At 40.7% G+C, this 18,765-nt stretch overlaps 1 long non-coding RNA gene across 1 annotated transcript; it reads right to left on the reverse strand.

Moving 5' to 3' along the window:
• Positions 1-11,743: 11,743 nt before the first annotated feature.
• LOC111775375 (uncharacterized) lies at positions 11,744-18,683 on the reverse strand. Its single transcript, XR_002811024.2, has 3 exons — positions 18,460-18,683; positions 13,325-13,422; positions 11,744-11,978 (listed from the first exon to the last, which is right to left on the reverse strand). It is a non-coding gene; the product is annotated as an uncharacterized lncRNA (long non-coding RNA).
• Positions 18,684-18,765: the final 82 nt, after the last annotated feature.

An 18,765-nucleotide genomic window follows, 5' to 3' on the forward strand; every position in this document is an offset into this window, starting at 1 on the left:
TTTTCCATTTCAGCCATGTTGAAGAGTTACTGATGGGGCCGGCCCTGTGGCCAAGTGGTTAAGTTCACTTGCTGTGCTTCCTTGGCCCAGGGTTTCCTTGGTTCGGATCCTGGGCTTGGACATGGCACAGCTCATCAAGCCATGTTGAGGTAGCGTCCCACATAGCACAACCAGAGTGATCTACAGCTAGAATATACAGCTATGTGCTGGGAGGGCTTTCGGGAGAAGACGAAGGAAAACAAAGAGAGAAAGAAGATTGGCAACAGATGTTAGCTCAGGTGCCAATCTTTAAGAAAAGGGGAAAAAAAAAAGAGTTCTTGATTTAGGCTCATCTCTACCTAATGTAAAAGTTGATTTGATTTTCAGAAGATAACACCCTCAAAGTATCCACAAACTAGATTTGTTAAATCTTAGAAGTGGGTGTGCCCTCAGAAATTACTGTATTAATTCCCCTTATTTTGTACCCAAAGAAAAAAAAGTTTTTAATTTCTCAAAGTTATGCAACTGATTAGCAGCAAAGTCAAGAATAGAACTTAGATCTCCTGACTGGAAATTCCAGGCTCTCCACCATTGCTTCTCCAGTGGCTCCTATTCAAAATGAGCCCAGAGCCTCCAGCGGTCTTATAATGGATAGCATCTTCTCAAGGACCATGGGCAGGATTCCCCACTGCCTGCAGATTCTACCAAATAATGTCCTTCTTTTCTAAATGGCACGCACTGTGATTTCAGTGAACACAAGGTTATGTAGTCAGGAACTTAGATCATCATCACAACTAGGTAAACATAAAACATTAAATATTGGGATCATAAGGGGTTTTATTAAATTCAAAAGCATTGTGTAACAAAATGTTACACCCGAAGACCTATTTAAATAAATGTTAAAGAATGCTCTTCGCAATCACTTGATCACCAAAGGAAATCTATGTACTCATATAAATGTTTAAAAATGAATAGCATAGCTGAAGAAATGCTTATTGGGAATTAGAAAGTTCAGAGAATTTCAGAGCAACGTAAAAGAACCCCAGGGAAAGTAAATTTATCCTTTATGAAAAACTTGCAGATTTATAATTTATGTCTTTCCCACTTGCTTCCTTTTTTTTTTTCCTGACTCCCTGTCCCACTTTTCAGCAGCGTTCACTAAGAAAAACACCCTTGCATTGAGGTTACCTCGAGCATTTCTATTCTGCATTAACAGACCACATTTCTTCTCATGTAAATCCAGGCAGACTTCAGAGTAATTTTAAGACTGTGCTAATCTTTCTATTGAGCTGTTTGAAGGAAAAGCAAATGATGAGGCCAAAGAAGTGGTAGCTTTTCTTTGTCTTCCTTCAAAACAGGCCTCCAGTGTGGGAGCCAGGTCCTCCCATTTTGGATATCTGCTCTAGAATGGGTCCAAGCCTGAACTTTCAACATTCAGTTTGATCAAGGGTCTGGATTATACCCTTTCTCTTCATTAAGCGGGAATTAGTTTCAGATTCTTCACCTAGATTCAAAACTAGTCTTTCTAAATGCAAGTATCTTTGAGATTAAAAAAATTGTGGGAAAAGGAAAGAACATTCTCGTGAAAATAATGGAGTGAATGATTAAAATAACGGGTGTCAATGTTTATCCTGAAATAATGGCATCAAATTGCAACTGTGGGGTTTCAGCTCCAGCTAAGTGGGAATGAGTACACCCCCCCCTGTTCCCACTGAATGCAGTTAGAGAACCTGGAAGAACAGACACAGTGGCTATTGGAGGACCCTGGAAAGTAAATACCGGCAGGCAGATTAAGGAAGAAGACCAAAATTTTCTCCCTGTTTTCATCTTCTTTTCTCTGTACTCACACAACCCAGCTACCAGGCCATCTGATGACTGTAACAGCAGTGACGACAAAAAGGACAGCAGCAGAGACCCACAGGAGATGAAAACTGAGGGAGAGGAGACTTCTTCTCCAGTCACAGGAATTGTGGTCCAAGAGGGTGGCCTGACACCCTGACCCCTGTCCTCACCATGCCTCCATTACTGCAGTCTTCTCTGATGGCACTCCACCTGCCAGGCACCTAACATTCCAGCCCACCTTGAGAGCAGCTGACAGTTATGTTCTGTCCTATCGATCTGGCTAGTGTCCACTCAAGCATCATTCATGGAGCCCTGAAGACAAGAGCAACAAGGACATGAGGAAGTGTTGCTCAGTTCTCTGACATCAGTTTGTATTTTTAACCTTATTATATGAGAGTAAAACCCAATGAAAACATACAGTGAGTCTAATAAAGGATGGTTTTCCAGATAAACCTAAAGACCCCTTTTATTCAAAAGCACAAAGTAAGACAGAGACATAGAAATGACGAATTCATTTCTCCACAGCATCAAAAACTATAAAGTTGCCAGAAAATATCTCTTCTGGCTGAGCCATAGAGTTTCATCCCAGCCTTGCTTTCTCCCTTGGCCCACTGCTCAGAAAAGGGAGGATAATCCTGAGTCAGTTATTTCATTACAGCCTGAACTTGTGTTTCTCAGAGAGAAAGGCAGAGGGACAAGCTTACGTAGACAACAACTCTAGGGTGTAGTTTTTGCTCAGGGTGAATCGCGTTATTTTTAGGGATACAATACAAACTCAAAGAATATTTGAAAGGATCAATCAGACTAGGTGTCATTCTGCCTGACTTTTAGGCTGAGACTGCCCTAGTGAGGTCTTGAAACCTAATGACCACAGTCCCATCTGGTTATTGCACTTTCATAGAGGACTTTGCCATCTTGCTGTCTGTCATTCTCTTGCCACAAGTGCAGATTTCACCTTGGGTGGCTTCAGAGCCTGTGTAGACAACCATCCAATAGTCTACCTTCATTAGTCTTTCACCTTCTCAACTCCAATGACCATGACCTAGATTCCACTTGAGTCACACCCTGGAACTTGCCATCACTGCAAAGAAATTATATTCCACCTTTTGACCGTAATTTCTGGCCCTTCCTGTACCTTCACTTGCTTGTTGATTGAATCACAGGCTCCTCCCTGGATCTCTTCATCCTCACCCGGTTGAACTGTCCTTGACTGTCTGTCCTCCTTTTTGACCCTATTGGAAGCCCAGGGCTGAAGGTCTGAGCCTGTCTTTGAACAGTCATCTCCATGCTTTGTCCCCCATCCTCCTATTGTCCTCATAAGTGTTCAAAGTATTCTCTTCACTGGTTCTGTTCTGGGCAATGAAATGGTGCGTGATGAAAGTCACACCAACCACGTTGCTTGGGTCAAAATATAGTCATGGTCTCTAACCTACCCTGTGCTGTTAGCACCAGAAACTCGTAACTCTCCTAATCAACCACATTGCCCTCCCTCTCAGCAGACAGACACATTTCCTACTTCACTGAGGTTTCCAGATTCCTCCCCTGTCAGCTGAATTATATGTTCCTCCTTCCAAAAGATGTCCCCCTGTTTACGCCAAACTTCTCCACTTGTTTTATTCCCTCGCATCCAATTTCTACCTCCTTCTATTGGGCCCATCCAACTCATCACCTCCTTTCCATCTCTTGACCCCAGATCTTCTCAAGCTACCATCATCTTTTTCTTCCTGTCTCAAATTCCCTCAAAGAAGATTCTAAGCAGCCTGTGTACTTCCTTGCCTACAAATTCACTTCTCAAACTGTGCAAGTCGCAGCACTGACTTCCTAATGCCCAACAGGTGACTCTTGTCAGTTCTCATCATACCAGACATTTGCTACACTTGACACTTCTGCTGACTCCCTTGTTATATTTTAATGCCACAACAGTTTATTTTTAATTTTCACTAGAACTACTAGTTAGGTAAATTTCAACTATGTAAGAAAATTGAGAGACTAGTATAATGAACTCCCATGTGCCCATCAGCCAGCTTCAAGAACACTCAATCCATTGTCAATATTGTTTCATCTATTTCCCACCACCTTCATCCCAAGTTATTTTGAAGCAAATCGCATACATTGTGTCATTTCACTAATAAATATTTCGCTATATATCTGAAAAGATAAAGAATGCCTTGAAAATCATTTTTAAAAATACTATGGTTAAATTTAAATATTAATAAGTCCTTAATATCCTCAAATATTTAAGTAGTGGTCAAGTTCTCACTGTGATCACGAAGATATTTTGTAATAATTTGAGTCAGATTCAAACAGGATCCACACGTTGCAATTGGTTGAATACATCTCCCTTTTTTTCTAGTAATTTATTTAGTGAAGAAACAGGATGATTTGTCCTGCACTTTCCCACAGCCTGAATTTTGCTGATTACAAAATTTAGCATCATTTGACATATTTCTCTTTCTTATATTTCTTTTAACTTTGTAGTTAGATGTAGAGACTTAATCAGCCACAAGTTTGATTTTATACACACACAAATCCACCACACACACACACACACACACACGCAAATACTCCATAATCTGTAATGTGTTCTTCCATAAGAGGTACATGCCAGATTGCTCTCATTTTATGAGGTTGGCAGCTATTGTTGATCATTCCCAGATCATCTAAGTCTTCAAAATGATAATATTCTGATTTAATCATTACTTAATTTATTACCTGAAATACTTCTCTTCGTTCCCTTGAAATTGAACTTCCCGAGCCTCCAACCAGGGGCTGGTCTAGACACGAGGAATTTACCTGTAAAGTATCTGCTTTCTTGGAGCTTCTATCTCAGTGGCACTTAGTTCTCACACAGAGCAAGCTCAACTAGCATCAGCTATTGGATTTACTCATGGTTCTCTTTCTTCTGAGTGTCTCTTAAATGTTAATATCGCCATGGTTCTATCCAGAGCACACTGCTCTTCTTACTGTACTTTTCCTGGATGGTCTTATCCACTCTGGTTATTTCAAATACTACTATCTGAAATATTTATTGAGCACTTACAATATATCAGGTAATGCTCTACGTACTATTAAATCAAACTATTTAATTCTCAAAACAATCAAATGAGGTAGATACTATTTGTTCCAGTAAGTATTCATGATGTCCATGAGGATGCTCCTCTCTGCTATTAACCTCTGGGCTCGGAAATTCGTCACAGCCTTTGTCCTGAGGCCACACTTTTGAATGCTGCTGGGATACCAAGGTAGGTCTGAGACTGGGAGACCTGCAGCTACTCTGCCTAGTGTCCTTGGCTTGAGGACACACTAACAGCCTTGTTAAACTTTCTTTAGAACTGCTCAGATCTAGCCAATCTTCCCTCCTTCCTTCTCTTTCTCCTTCCCTAGGGAACAGACATGCATCATGGCTTGGTGGCTCTCCAAGTGTCTCCTGGCTTCCTCTCCACCTTCTCTTTCAAGTATTTCCTCTAATAAATATCTTGACATTTAATCCCTTTTTGGTGTCTGCTTATCAGAAGACCCAGATTGATATCCTATTCGTGTGTAACAAATTACCCCAGAGCTTAGTGGAATAAAACAATCATTTTATTATTCTGTGGATCCGGAATTAAGACAGAGCTCAGTAAGGATGGTTTGCTTCTGCTCCTTCATGCGTAGGATCTCAAGTGGGAAGATTGGGCAGCTGAGGGTGACGCAGTAGCTGGGGGCTGGAATCACCTGGATGCATCTTCAAAAACGTGTGGCAGTTGATGCTGGCTGTCATCTGGGACCTCAATTAGTGCTATCAATCAGAGCATCTACATGTGCTCCGTGTGCATTGGGCTTCCTTACAGCATGGCAGCCTCAAGGTAGTTGGGCTTCTTCCATGACGGCTCAGGGCTTCACAAGTGAGTTCCCTGCAGACAAGACAGATGCTACATTGCCTTTTATGATGTAGCCTCTAAAGTCACATCCTGTCACTTTTAGCACACTTAATTGGTTGAAACAGTAACGAACCTGCCCAGATTCAAGGATAGGAGAAATAGACCTGACCTCTCAATGGGAAGAGTGCCAAAGCATTATTTAATCAATTTTTAAACCACCATACTATTTTCATATCAATTTTCCAGTTGAGGAAACCGAGGCACGGAGAAAGACTATTCACCCAGGATCAAATAATCTAGTTGCACAGCTGACACTCAACTTCTAAACTACACTGCCTCTTGGATACTCAAATCCATTTTGCCACTCACATTTAATGCTCTCAAACTGAATTCTTCAGCACTCACCTTTTCTCCTGTGTTATCCCCCTATAGCATATGATTCCACCTAACCATTGACTCAAGCTAAAAACCTGAGTGTAATCTTTGCCTCACCCTCACCCATGAATCTAATCACCCCCTCCCAATCTGACAGGCATGAACTGTTCACAGCATATGAAACGCTTGCCCAATTGCACCTCTTCTATTTCCATCAATTACATTAAAACAAGCACAAACTTCCATTTGCCATATAGGTAGGAAATCCACTTCCACTACCCCTGCACTGTCCATCCTCTGGATCTTCTAGAACACTGGGAGGGGAAATCTGCCCAAGCAATGGCCAGTCCCATTCAGGGACAGGTCTTAGTGGTGGTCCACTACTGATCTGGTGGCTGCCTTTGCTTCTGGTTGCCAAGTGACAGAAATAGAGACACCAGACCCTCTCCATCTGAATGGTCCATGCCTTGGCAAAATCTCCTTTCCTGTGACCCTGGAATAAGCCAACATTGTCCCTGTGCTCTGAGTGCTGAGTTCTTTCAGTTATACACAGAAAGTCCTCTTTGAGACCTCTCTGCCAGCAGGGTCTTAGGAGTCCAACTCTGGTGTCACCTGAAGCCACAGCCCCTTTCTCTGGTTTTGTGAAGTTACTTTCTCTTGCAACCTTCTAATCACAAAGCGTTTATCTCCCTCCCTTCCACACCTGAGAGAGCTTGACCATTTCTAAGGAGAGCTCAGAACTCAGGAGCACTAAAACATTTCTTCACCTTCTCTGGAAGGAAAATACCGTCTTTTCCTATGACATAAAATGAGTCTCCAATCCGGGTCAGTAGTCTCACGCTCTGGTTCCTCAACTGCTAAGTAATAGAATCAAACACAGGGAAAGTCTTTATAAGGCCTCCCACTACATCTACAAATTTGTCCTTCTAAATATTTTTCACATCATTCTGTCTCCCCTGGTCCTGCTCTCACCACTCTTAAGTCCTTATCACCTCTCCATAACCAAACAGCTCCTTGGTCCCCAGTGTCCCACGATCCCAACGGCTAGTGGGATGGAGAAGACAATCCAGGCAACGCGCTCCCGTCAAGCCTGCTCCAAACAGAAAAGCCCCACTTCTATCAGCTTCATGGGGTGGATCCTTTCTAAGATGACACTCGGAAAATCAGAGAGAGAAGTTCTGTGACTAAAAAGAGAGGTTATAGAAAACTCCACTATAAAACAAAAATTGGTCCATGAAAGACCACTGCTGAAAGCACTGCAATGGTCCCCCACAGGCTCAAAATGAAGTCCAGTGTCTTATGTGATGCAAGGACCTAAATGAACTGCCCCCTCCAGCCTTCCAGCATCTTCTCCTTCCACATCACCTCCCAGTGACACTGAACTCCTCGCAGTTCCCCCCAGACCTTGTGTTGTGTCATGGTCCTGGGCTTTAGCTCATCCTCTCCCTTCTGCCCAGGAATCTCCACCCGACTCAACCCCATTAAAGCTTTTACAATCACTTTGAGGACTATCTCCTCCACAAAGTCCCGACTCGCCCTCTCTCCAGCCTCTGCCAGGTTAGGTGCCCATCCTGAGTGCTTGACAAACACACTGTGAATCACGATCTCTGTTTTACAGATGTCAGGATGTTAGCCGGTCCCATCTCTATACAGACGACCTCTTAGAGACAAGGCCTGAGTTTAATCCATCTTTGTATCTCTGGTGCCTCGCAGAGCACCTGGCTGATGCACACATTCAGAAAATGAGTGCTGGATGCACGCATAAAGGATGGAGAAATGGGAGTGAACAAAAGGGACTTCTTTGTCCATCAAGCTGCAGTTTGTCCCACGCTAGACATGGCTGTGACTCTCAAACCATTGCACCCTTTCAGGACCCCAGAGACTCCCTCACTCCCCTACAAAACACAATGTAATCCTGCATGATTCAAAAGGCACCTGAATTGCTTCAGGGTCATTATTACGAACATCAATTATCCCAATAGCAGCAAAGAACAGATGCCAAAGTTAATAGAGTTTTCTGGATGACAGAATGCTGGCTAAACAAATCTATCTGCATTACATACTGAAAGATATCAAAATGTGGAGACATGCAGAAAGTGTGGTGCTAAGCTGCAAGGGGCGCGGTCTGGGGAGCTGTAAATCAGAGAAATCCTCTACTATTCTGACGCTGATCACAAAAATCGGGCAGAATGTGCCACTGAGCTGCTGCAAGGAAATCCAAGGAAACACCCCACTCGATGGGGATCCAAACGCTCAATTAGCATTCCAGAACATACCCGGGGACTTTCAAAGAGCCTAGCACTGTCATGTCATTACAAGGAGGGAGATCTTACCCCAGCCAGCCTCTTTCATTATCCAGTGATGTGAAAAGGGCCTCCATGAGGTGCTGGGAAACACTCGACCTCCCCATGTGCCAGGGTGTGTTTCCAGCCAAGAGTTACCATGTGCCTCTCTGGTTTCTTTTAAAATCTCTAGAGCTATTCTCCTTGCTCTTCAGTGAGATTTCACTGCACCTTCTATATGTAATTTTTCATTACATGTGATCTGCTCATTTATATCTTTATTGAAAAAAACATTTTACTGGCAAGACTGTGCAAAAATGCAGTGGAATTTGACACATCTGTTGTCTTCAGTAACTATGCAAACAGTGTGAATAAAATGTGGGACCATACATACATCCCTACCATGAGCACAGGGGGCCTTGCCCCAGCTTCTGCTCTGATGGACAGAATCCACCTGCAAAATTTCTCACTTACAGTGGATATTTGGATATGGATAATAGGTATTTAGGCAGTGGATTTGCAAACCAGTCATATTGCAATTATAGTAAAACAAAAAATCTAGCTACTAAAACAAATAAATTGAGCTGTTTAGGGTTATTGAAATTAAATTTAAGAAGGAGAGAAAAAGCTGGACATATGGCATGTGTGTGCGTGTGTGTGTATGTGTGTGACCGCACGCGCGCACGTGTATTTCTTCATGAGTTTCCAAACAGCTGTGAAGAACCATGTTCATGCACAGCCCGAGTAGCCAGGGTGAACAATGTCCTTCACGTGGGTTTAATTTGCTTTGTAAACACGAGTGTAATTGGTATTTAAGAGGCCATTCTAAATTGCCATCGCCCCCTCTGTCTGAGCATTAGTAATCTAATTTTTCTGCAAAGCATGTTGTGGTTTGATAGACAGGTCTCCGAGGACTGTCTTGCATGTCAGCATCAGTGAAAATGAGTTCTGAAGTGTAGCCACACCCCCACACACACGTGGAATTCCAATCACCCAGGACTCATAGATCCATTTGCCCTGCGTTTTGCTGAGGATGGGTAATATATTCATTTGCTTCTGGCTAGAAAAATATATATCTATACAGTGAGAAACCGCTAGTGCATATTGATAGCATCCTCAAGGAGCTGTAATTGGGAGGAGTGATACGCTGCTTGTGTACACACCAGGGGACCTCAAGCTGCTGTCAATCTTCCTCACTCTGCAGCCAACTGGAAAAAACTGTCAGGTGATCGACCCATTCTCTCTTGTTAGACCTGGAAAATTAAAACCTACCTCTTTGACAAAAAGGGAATTTGCTTGCAAGTGCCACTGAGTCTTCGAGCTGAGAGCTAAATTTTATCTGATTAAAATCATTCCCTGTTCGCTTTCATGTCTACTTCTATTGTGTTTGAATAAATGCAATACATGTGTGTTCTTCTGTATCTAAATACTTAATTTAGTTTAGAAAGCAAAATCACAGGATGCAACTTCAATGTTTAAAGCGTAGGACTGGGTCTACTTACAGAGAAGTTGGCCATAAGCAAACGTGAACTCCAGCTCATAGGAGAGCGTAAGCAACGTACCCTGAGGCCCTAATCATCGCTGCTGAGTTAATTTAAGGAGGGGCAGCCAGTCCTCCAGGAACTCCAGCAGCCACCTGCATTCAGGACTGATGAGCCTGCTCCTGCTAATTCATAATCAGGTATTTGGTACTGCGGCATCCATGCTAAAAAGCCAAGGACCTTATGATGCCAACGTGAATGATGTTGGAGAAAATGTTTACCCTGGGATACACTGATTTTGTTTTCTATTAGTAAGAACAGTTCATATATTTGGGTGACTTTATTTTATTTACAACAGCTTTTCTCGTTGAATAGTTCCAGCTTTTGGAAACATCTAGGAAAGGATTGCTTGTGTGATAAAGAAAGTGTACCTGCTCCACGTATAATGCAATTTCTTACCCATTTTTTTTTAAATCTCCCCAGAGTATCTAGGGTATAATAGGTGCCCAATAAACTAGCAGTTGAAATGGTGAATGAATTAAATTAGGTAACGAACATAAGATGCCTCATTGCAGGTACTGCTTCAGGATGGCCCCGAATACCCTTGAAACAACACAGTTACGATGTACTGGACACTGGCATTCATTAAAGAGTGCTCACATTCTCTGCTATGTCATCAAACGGCAAAGAACATATTTGCCAACTGCCAGATGCTTTCCAAAAGGGGAGAGTCACCACATGTCTTCTCTGGTTTTCCTGGGCGTCAAATTTGCCTTCTCTCCCCAAGTCTGTCAGTCACCATCGTCCACAGGGCACATTGTCCCCCTCACCTCTTACTCAGCCACCCACTTCAGAGTGGGTCTCAGAGCCCCAAGCCTGGAACCTGGAGCCTCCAGCAACATCTAAAAGCACAGAAACGTGTCTGTGACCCTATGTGAACATAGCTGGGGGAATGTGGTCCCTCCTAGGCAGAGGCCACTTACAAGTATCTCCACATGTGCATCTTACTTTCTGATCTCATACCTCCCCCATCCCCATCTTCAACACCCCCCAACCACACATACAACCACAAAGTATAAATGTGCATGTGTAAATGTGCATGAGTGCACATACAGTTGCACATACAATACTAGTCTAACTTGCATAAGATCAATAAGATTGTGTAAAAATGCCATTTCATTTTATTAAAAGGGCTCCAAAGTACAATTCCATGGCAGAAATAATGGTTAAGTGTGGAGATGATGGAAGGGCAGGAATCACTACTTTAGAGTGAAAGAAAATTAAAATCACGTATTTGTTTTTCTTATTAAGGTGAAATTCACATAACATAAAATTAACCATTTTAAAGTGTACAAGTCAGTGACATTCAGTACATTCACAATGTTTTACAATAAAAATTATGTATTCTCAAGGACCCACAACGTGACAGTGGTTGAGAGAAAGGGCTTTGAAATTGCACAGCTCTGGTTTGAATTTTGGTTCTACTGACCATGAGCAGCAAAACCACTGGACCCAAAAGGACAACAACGTCACAGGGATGGTCCAAGAGCTAAATGAGATGGTACATCCAGGCCCTTATAAGAGTCCTTGAGGCATCACGCACTGCTGTTATCATTTGAGACCACCTTAAATACAAAAATAGGATTAAAAAAATAATCTTTTGGGAAAAGGCTATCCGTTATTATTTCAACATTCACTTCATTTTAATTTTTAAAAATTGACGGAGTATTTTTATTTTCTTCATTTGCAAGGATATACCAGATGGATGGACCAGATCAAGACTTGTGATTCATTTTCTAAGACTTTTGGAAATCAAATAGACTGAATTTTGCTGATCTTAAGTTACTTTTAACAACACCACCTCCAGACTCTGGAAAGGGGGAGCCCCATCATTGGGCCCCACACTTTAGACCAACAAATCACATACACAAAGAAATATGTTTATTAAAGAACACACAGGTGCCTCTGTCACTTGGGATTGGGTACAGCATGACCTGTCACCTGAAAGTCGCTGCTGGTAACTAACGTCTCTGGAGGCCAAGCCACTTGTCCTCTGTTCCTTCACAAAACGGACTGGTCCCAGGTGTGCAGGCCGTGAAGTGCCGTCACAGAGGATGCACACGCTTGACAGTGACGTGGGGTGGGAGTGGCGAAAAGGACTTAGGAAGATGAAAACAAATTAATTAACTCGTTAGTATTTTATTCTCAGCTAAAATGAATGCAACAGTTTTGCACGCTCTTTCCCTACAGGGCCCAGCTCCCGGTTTTCAACTTCTCTTCCTGCTCCAATTTGTGTTCCTGGAGTGAATTTGGGACAAATTAACAGGGTGTTCACAACAGTTGCCCTTGGTGCTGAGGACCATTTTGCAGCATTAAACAAATTTGTATTAAGCTTAAATTTGAATGGCTGTGGGTACTGATTAACTATAAGTGAAGTGTGAGCCCTCTTTGGATGTTGGCAAAGAGAAGAGCCTTGAGCGCTGGAATTGAGAAAAGTTTTATTTTTATAAAAAATTTAATCAGATTTAATTCACTTTTCAAAAAGTAAAAAAACATTCCATTTATATAATTTTAAAATTTTGATCATACGATTTGCATTTTTCTTTTATTTTTAGTAGAAATCTTAAGATATTTTAGAAGGAAAGAACTTTTTTATTTTTTCAGGTTTTTGTGTTAATTTTAATTGTATTTTTGACTAAAATATAATAAAATTTGTTCACTTCGAATATGATTATTTTTATTTTTCAAGCTTGTGGGTCATTATTGCAACAGATCATAAATTATGTGACAATTTTTATTATAAAATTAGAGATTTTGCTGAAATTATGGCAAGAAAAATAATTTATTGATTTATGAATTATGTCTTTATTTTGTCACTTACATCCAAATATTGCCACCCTCATCACACTGAATACCCAGACATATGTAACAGTAATTAGTAACTAAAGGTGACTAAAGTCACTTTTAATATTTCACAAATATTTATGCATATAAAAATACATTATTTGTCACCATGATGGTATAGAGCCAGCCCTGGGGGTCTAGTGGCTAAGATTCAGTGCTCTCACTGCCACTGCTGGGAGTTTATTTCCCAGTCGGGGCACCACACCACCCATCTGTGGGTTGTCATACTGTAGTGGCTGCGTGGTGCTATGATGCTGAAAGCTATGTTACTGGGATTTCAAGTACCATCAGTGTTACCCCTGGTGGACAGGTTTCAGTGGAGTTTACAGACTAAGATAGACTCAGAAGAAGGATCCGGCCACCCACTTCCAAAAAAATTGGCCATGAAAATCCTTTGAATAGCAGCGGAGTATTATCTGATAGAGTGTTGGAAGGTCAAAGGATAGTACAAAAAGACCAGGCAGGATTCTGTTCTGCTGTACACAGGGTCATGAGGAGCCATGACTGACGACTCGACAGCACCAACAACAATAAACGAAGGTATAGCTACAATATAATTTTATTTAAAAGTTTTTTTAGCATGAGTGATAATTGTAAATACTTAGCCATTCAGTGTGTGACTCCATGTGTCCTCTCATCCCAGGCTCCGAGAATGTTAGCGCTGAGCATAACCTTCTACATCTCGAACATTTTCAAACACTGAAATTGAAGCTAAACTCAATGGTAAGATTTTAGGGACACAAATCTCATTCAATAAATTAAAATAATCTCAAATTACTTCACAACTTTTTAATTTAAGATGAAAATATACATTACTAATTTTAATCTCAAAATATCTTAATTGGAGTAAATTCTCAGGTCTAATAACTTTATATTTCTTACTTAAATATTTGGAAAAGCAGAGAAAATAAACACCCACATAGCCCCCATCTCTCCAGCTTTACTAAATCAGTTTTGCTGTATTTGTTTTAGATTTTTTCTTTTTTTTTTAATAAACAAAACATTACCGAATCAGTTGTTTCTCCCTGTGTACCTCTAACCTACCCAATTCTTCTTGCTCCTCCACAGAGCTAATCAATATCCTGAATTTGGTATTTATTATTTGTATACCTGTTTTCACATGTATTCCCACTTTCACTACATACCCATATATTCATACAAAACATACGGCAATATTTTGCATGTTTTAAAATTTTGTAGAAAGATACAATAATCACAAGCTTTCACAAACAGCTTTTTTTTCCACTCAAGATCATGATTTTGAGACTTACCAGTGTTGACACATACCATATTCATTAATTTTAATTTTGTATTGTCCTCCATATTTTTGCTCTACACGATTTATTTATCAGTTGTCCTGTTGATAAATGCACCAGTTTGCACTATTTTAAACAACACTGCTATGATCTTCATTGAACATTTCTCCTCGGCCATGTATGAGAGACCTTCCCTAGGCTGTGTACATCTAGAAGTAGAATTGCCGGGTCCTGGGGAACCCTCACCTTCAACTTTTCCAGCCACCACTAACTGCTGTCCACAGTAGCATACCAACTAATACTCCCTCCAATAAGTAACATTGGCTCAGTTATTCCAAATGCCAATACTTGGTTTCTTCATATTTTTTAAAATTTCATTTTCCATTTTATTCTGGGGCTGTATTTACTCTCCATTTCTTTTGGAACGAAGCATTTAAAAAGAAGTCTTTTTATATTTCATCCAGGCTCTAGGTGCTTCTGGTAGGAGGATTTTTAGAAGTGCTCATCAGTTATACGACAGAAATAAAGCGGATCAGTCAGGGAAAAGTCACAAAGCAGAGCTGTATTGAAAACAGGGAATTGGTCACCAAGGAGACAGAAGAGAGAAGGGAGGCCCTAGAGTGCTATGCAGATGAGGAAGCCACCATCACCCGGGGCTGGGCCGCTGCAGCTGCACTTTCCCTCGGTCACTAGAGGGACCAAGTGGCTTGTGCCCGGGCGTGAAGATGTGCTGTTGCAGCTGTTGCTGGAAGCAGTATGGCTATTTTCTCCCTTTCACCTTCCAATCTTGTGCCACTGTCTTCTAATGCAGAACATAATTAGAACCCAGTTGTCAAGACTAAGAAATGTAGTTTGCGGGCGTTTAGCCCCCGAAGCATGGAAGAGCAGGAATGGATTTAAGAACAAATAAATGTCCAGCAGGCCAAGTGAGCTCATTTTTCTCTCTGGAAGCTTCTAGGATCCTGTATCTAGCATTCTAAAATGTCATAATAATGGACCTTAATGTAGGTTCATTCATTATAATAGCTATGTGGGGGGCCACTTTGATGGAAACATGTCTTTCAATTATAAGAAAAAAAGAATTAAGTGGAACTACCTGTGTCTGCACAGATAAATCTTATAAATATAATGAGAAAAAAAGCAAATTTCAGCACAGAATATATAACATTATATCATTTATATGAAGTTAAAATACATACAAATCAGGACAATGTATTGTTTATGGACACATTCTTATGCAATAAAAGTAAAAAAGCATGGAAAATTTAAACACCAATTATGATTATCTTTGCAAAGAAAACAGGGAAATGAGATTGGGAAGTGGTGGTCACGGAATTTCAATTTGTGTACTGTGTTCCACTGTGTTTCTTTAAGCTAGGTTGTGGGGACATGGGTAGTTTCATATCGTTACCTGTAGCATTTAGCATATCTGAAACATCTTGTAGAAAAGAAGGAAAAAAAGAAGATTGAAAACTCAAGCCAGTGTCAAAGAATTAGGAATCATAATGGTATCAGACTTCTTAAAATGAGCAATGGAAACTAGAATACCACGGAACATGCCTTTGCATATTGTGAGCAACTGAATTCCAACCTAAAATTCTATACCCAGACAAATCATCAAGCAAGTGGGGGAGGAAAATATAGACATTTTAATTCAACCAATGTCTCAAAATAATATTTCTTATGCAACTTTTATCAGAAAACTACTAAAAGATGTTTCATCAAAAAAAAAAAAAAAAAAGAAAGAAAGAAAGAAACCAAGAACTAGGAAGAAATAAGCTCCAGAAACAGAGGATTCAATACAACAGAGACATGAATGGACTTTACAGGATGATGAGGAAAAAAGACCCAGGATGATAGCTGGAAAGCAGGCCTAGGGCAGGGGTCAACAAACTATGGTAGCAGGATGGCAGTCTGTTTGTGTAAATAAAGTTTTATTGGAACACAGCTGTGCCCATTCATTTATGGATTGCTCAGAGCTGGTTTTTTGCTATAACAACAGAGTTGAGTACAACAAAAGTCTAAAATATTTACTATCATGTCATTTACAGAAAAAGTTTGTAGATCCCTGGCTTAGAGTACAAGCTTCCCAGTATGGAGCAGGAAGATGAAAGGAGGTTTTCAAGGGAAAAATAAAAAAAAGGAATTGGTAGATTATATTATTGGATGTGTTTGGATCTTATTGAGAGGAGCTTTACAGCCTTGTCAGAAAATTAAGAACAAACGAATGATAGGTGCATAGAAAATTAAACAAATAAGAAATAATGCAATTTCTAACTCACAGGAAAACCAAAAGTTGCACAAGAGAGTGTTTGTAATCATGGAACTGTAGGTAGCTTGTCTGTGAATAATATTTCAAAGGCATAATAATGTAAACACTTAATATTGATTTAGCAATATTAGGAGGATGGAAGAGGCAAACATAAGGGAGAGAGAAGAAAAGTGAAAGAGAACCAAATACTAATCTTTCAGAGCTGGGTGCTATTAGATGGTATATAAAATTTTTAAAATTAATATATAAAAATATAATCTTATTTGGAAATACAGAGATAAATATCAGAATAAATAGACATCTTGCATTATAAGACATGTAGAACTATCTGCCTTTGTTAACTATCTATATTTGATTAATCTAAAATATATAATCTACAACGAGATGACAACATTGTAAGTAACTCTTTATGAATTTGTTGAGGTTGGTTTAGAATGAATAGGCAAAGAACCATGAATCACAATGCCTAGCTTTTCCATGTTATTCTCTGGGGTCTACCTGCCTCCATGTTTAAACAGTGTACATATAAAGACCAAGTTAAGAAAAATAAGACAGGAAAGAAGGAGAGAGAGCAGGAGAGAGGGAGCAGAGGAATGGAGGAAGACAAGAATATTTATTTAGAGAAATTACAAAAAATTATTCTCCTATAAATATAATTCCATAAATTTTCTGCCCCTTCTCTTCATTTCCAGTTGGTTTTTAAAAATGGCTAATAATTACTATTGTATACCAACCACTGTTCTATGAACTGAGAATACAGAATTTTAAAAGACACATTATGTCTGGACTCCCAAGGAGCTTACCTTCTACTGGGAGAAGTAGGTAGAAAATAACAAACCAGCAAACACACAAGTTAGATGGTGATAAACGCAGAGAATTAAAGTAGAGTTCTGCCATGCATGACATTAGGGATCTCAGTGACAATGAGCCAGCAATACAAATATGAGGGGTAAAATCTTTCCAGGCAGAGGAATCATTTGTGCAAATATTCTAAGGAGCCAATAAGTCTTACAGGTTCTAGGAATAGAAAAGAAAGGATGCTAGAGCATAGCAAAAGAGGAATGAAATGAGGGTGAGTGGTCGACCAACAATGCCCAAAGGGGTGGCTTAGCATAATAAATATCACCTGAAGGGCTGTAACCAGAGGAGCCCAAGATGTCACATCCCTGGCCAAGCAGGACACTAAAGAGACGGGGCCACTTGCTCACAAAGAACCCTGTGTCTTTTGCAGCTATCTGCATCACCAATGCCTTCCTCACAGCCCCAAAACAATGGCAACCAGGATCTAGGACAATAGGGCCCTGACAGCAAACTGATTAGATTCTGCGCTTATTCTGACAAAGGACCACAAACAGGACTGGTCTCTGTAGATTAAGTCCTTGACTTCTTAAACAAATGGTTGATCCCTGGAGAAGCTCAAGTTCCTGCTCATCTGCACTTGGGGGTTCACAAGGGGCCAATTTGAAACTTTAAAACAAAATGGCCTGTTATACTCTAAGGAGTTGAAGGGGGCCATAGCATCACATATAGGAAAGGACAAACTGAGAACTCTTCTCCAGCTCCCCACACCAGTTACGTGGACATTTTGTTACGAGTGAGAATCCATCCACTCTGGACAGGTAAGAGCTGTTTTCTGCAACATGGGGGCCTCTGGTCGAATAAATAAACTCAGAAAGGAAACAAATGCTCAGTAACTATTTCCCAAGAAGTGATTTTATAAGGAGTTTGTTCAAAATTATGTTAATCAAGTCACAGGACTTCCTCAAGAGACTAGACTGTTTTCCCAGGAAGAAAATAAATCTGACAAGATCTTAGGTCAACCAGCTACAGATCTCTCTAGTAAATAAACAGAACCAGAATCAGAGCATAACCATTTCCTTAAACCCATCCTTGTCCTATCTAGTGCCAGAAAAATCTGGGTATAGGAAAATATGTATTAGCCTGTGTCCAAATTCTGAACTGCTAGGGTTTTTAAGCTATATGAAGGGGCCAGGGATTTACGACTCCTTTCTCTTAGGAGGAGGAGTGGAGATGACTGATAGCGGGAAGTTGAGAGTAATGAGTAAAGAGGATTTTGAGAGAAAGACTGGGGAGATTGAGGAAACAGGTGTCAGATAAGAGGGAGCAGACAGACATGTAGATGATAACATAGATTTAGATACAGATAGACATACAGCACCCCAAAAGCCCCAGAATGTGAGAACTTACCCTCCCCAGAGCACAGCACAAGGGAATATGTTCGATCCATAAAGTCAAAACTTGGCCCTGCTTTGAGATGTTTATCAGATCCTGATCTCAGCTTGGTTGGTCTCCAGCAAGGGCTCAGCCTAAGGAAGATTTCAGGATGATGACACTTTCTCTTTGATCACTTATTGGGTCTAGTTCCCCGTGGATCATCAGCTGGAGAGGACAAGGGGCCAGCAGATGACTCCCAAGTCATGAGACCTCGAAGCCCATTATTCCCTCATTATTTGCCCCCCACACCTCCACCATGGGTGTGAAGTCATCCCCTGT

This window comes from Equus caballus, chromosome 1 (assembly GCF_041296265.1).
Source record: "Equus caballus isolate H_3958 breed thoroughbred chromosome 1, TB-T2T, whole genome shotgun sequence".
Lineage (NCBI taxonomy): Eukaryota > Metazoa > Chordata > Mammalia > Perissodactyla > Equidae > Equus > Equus caballus.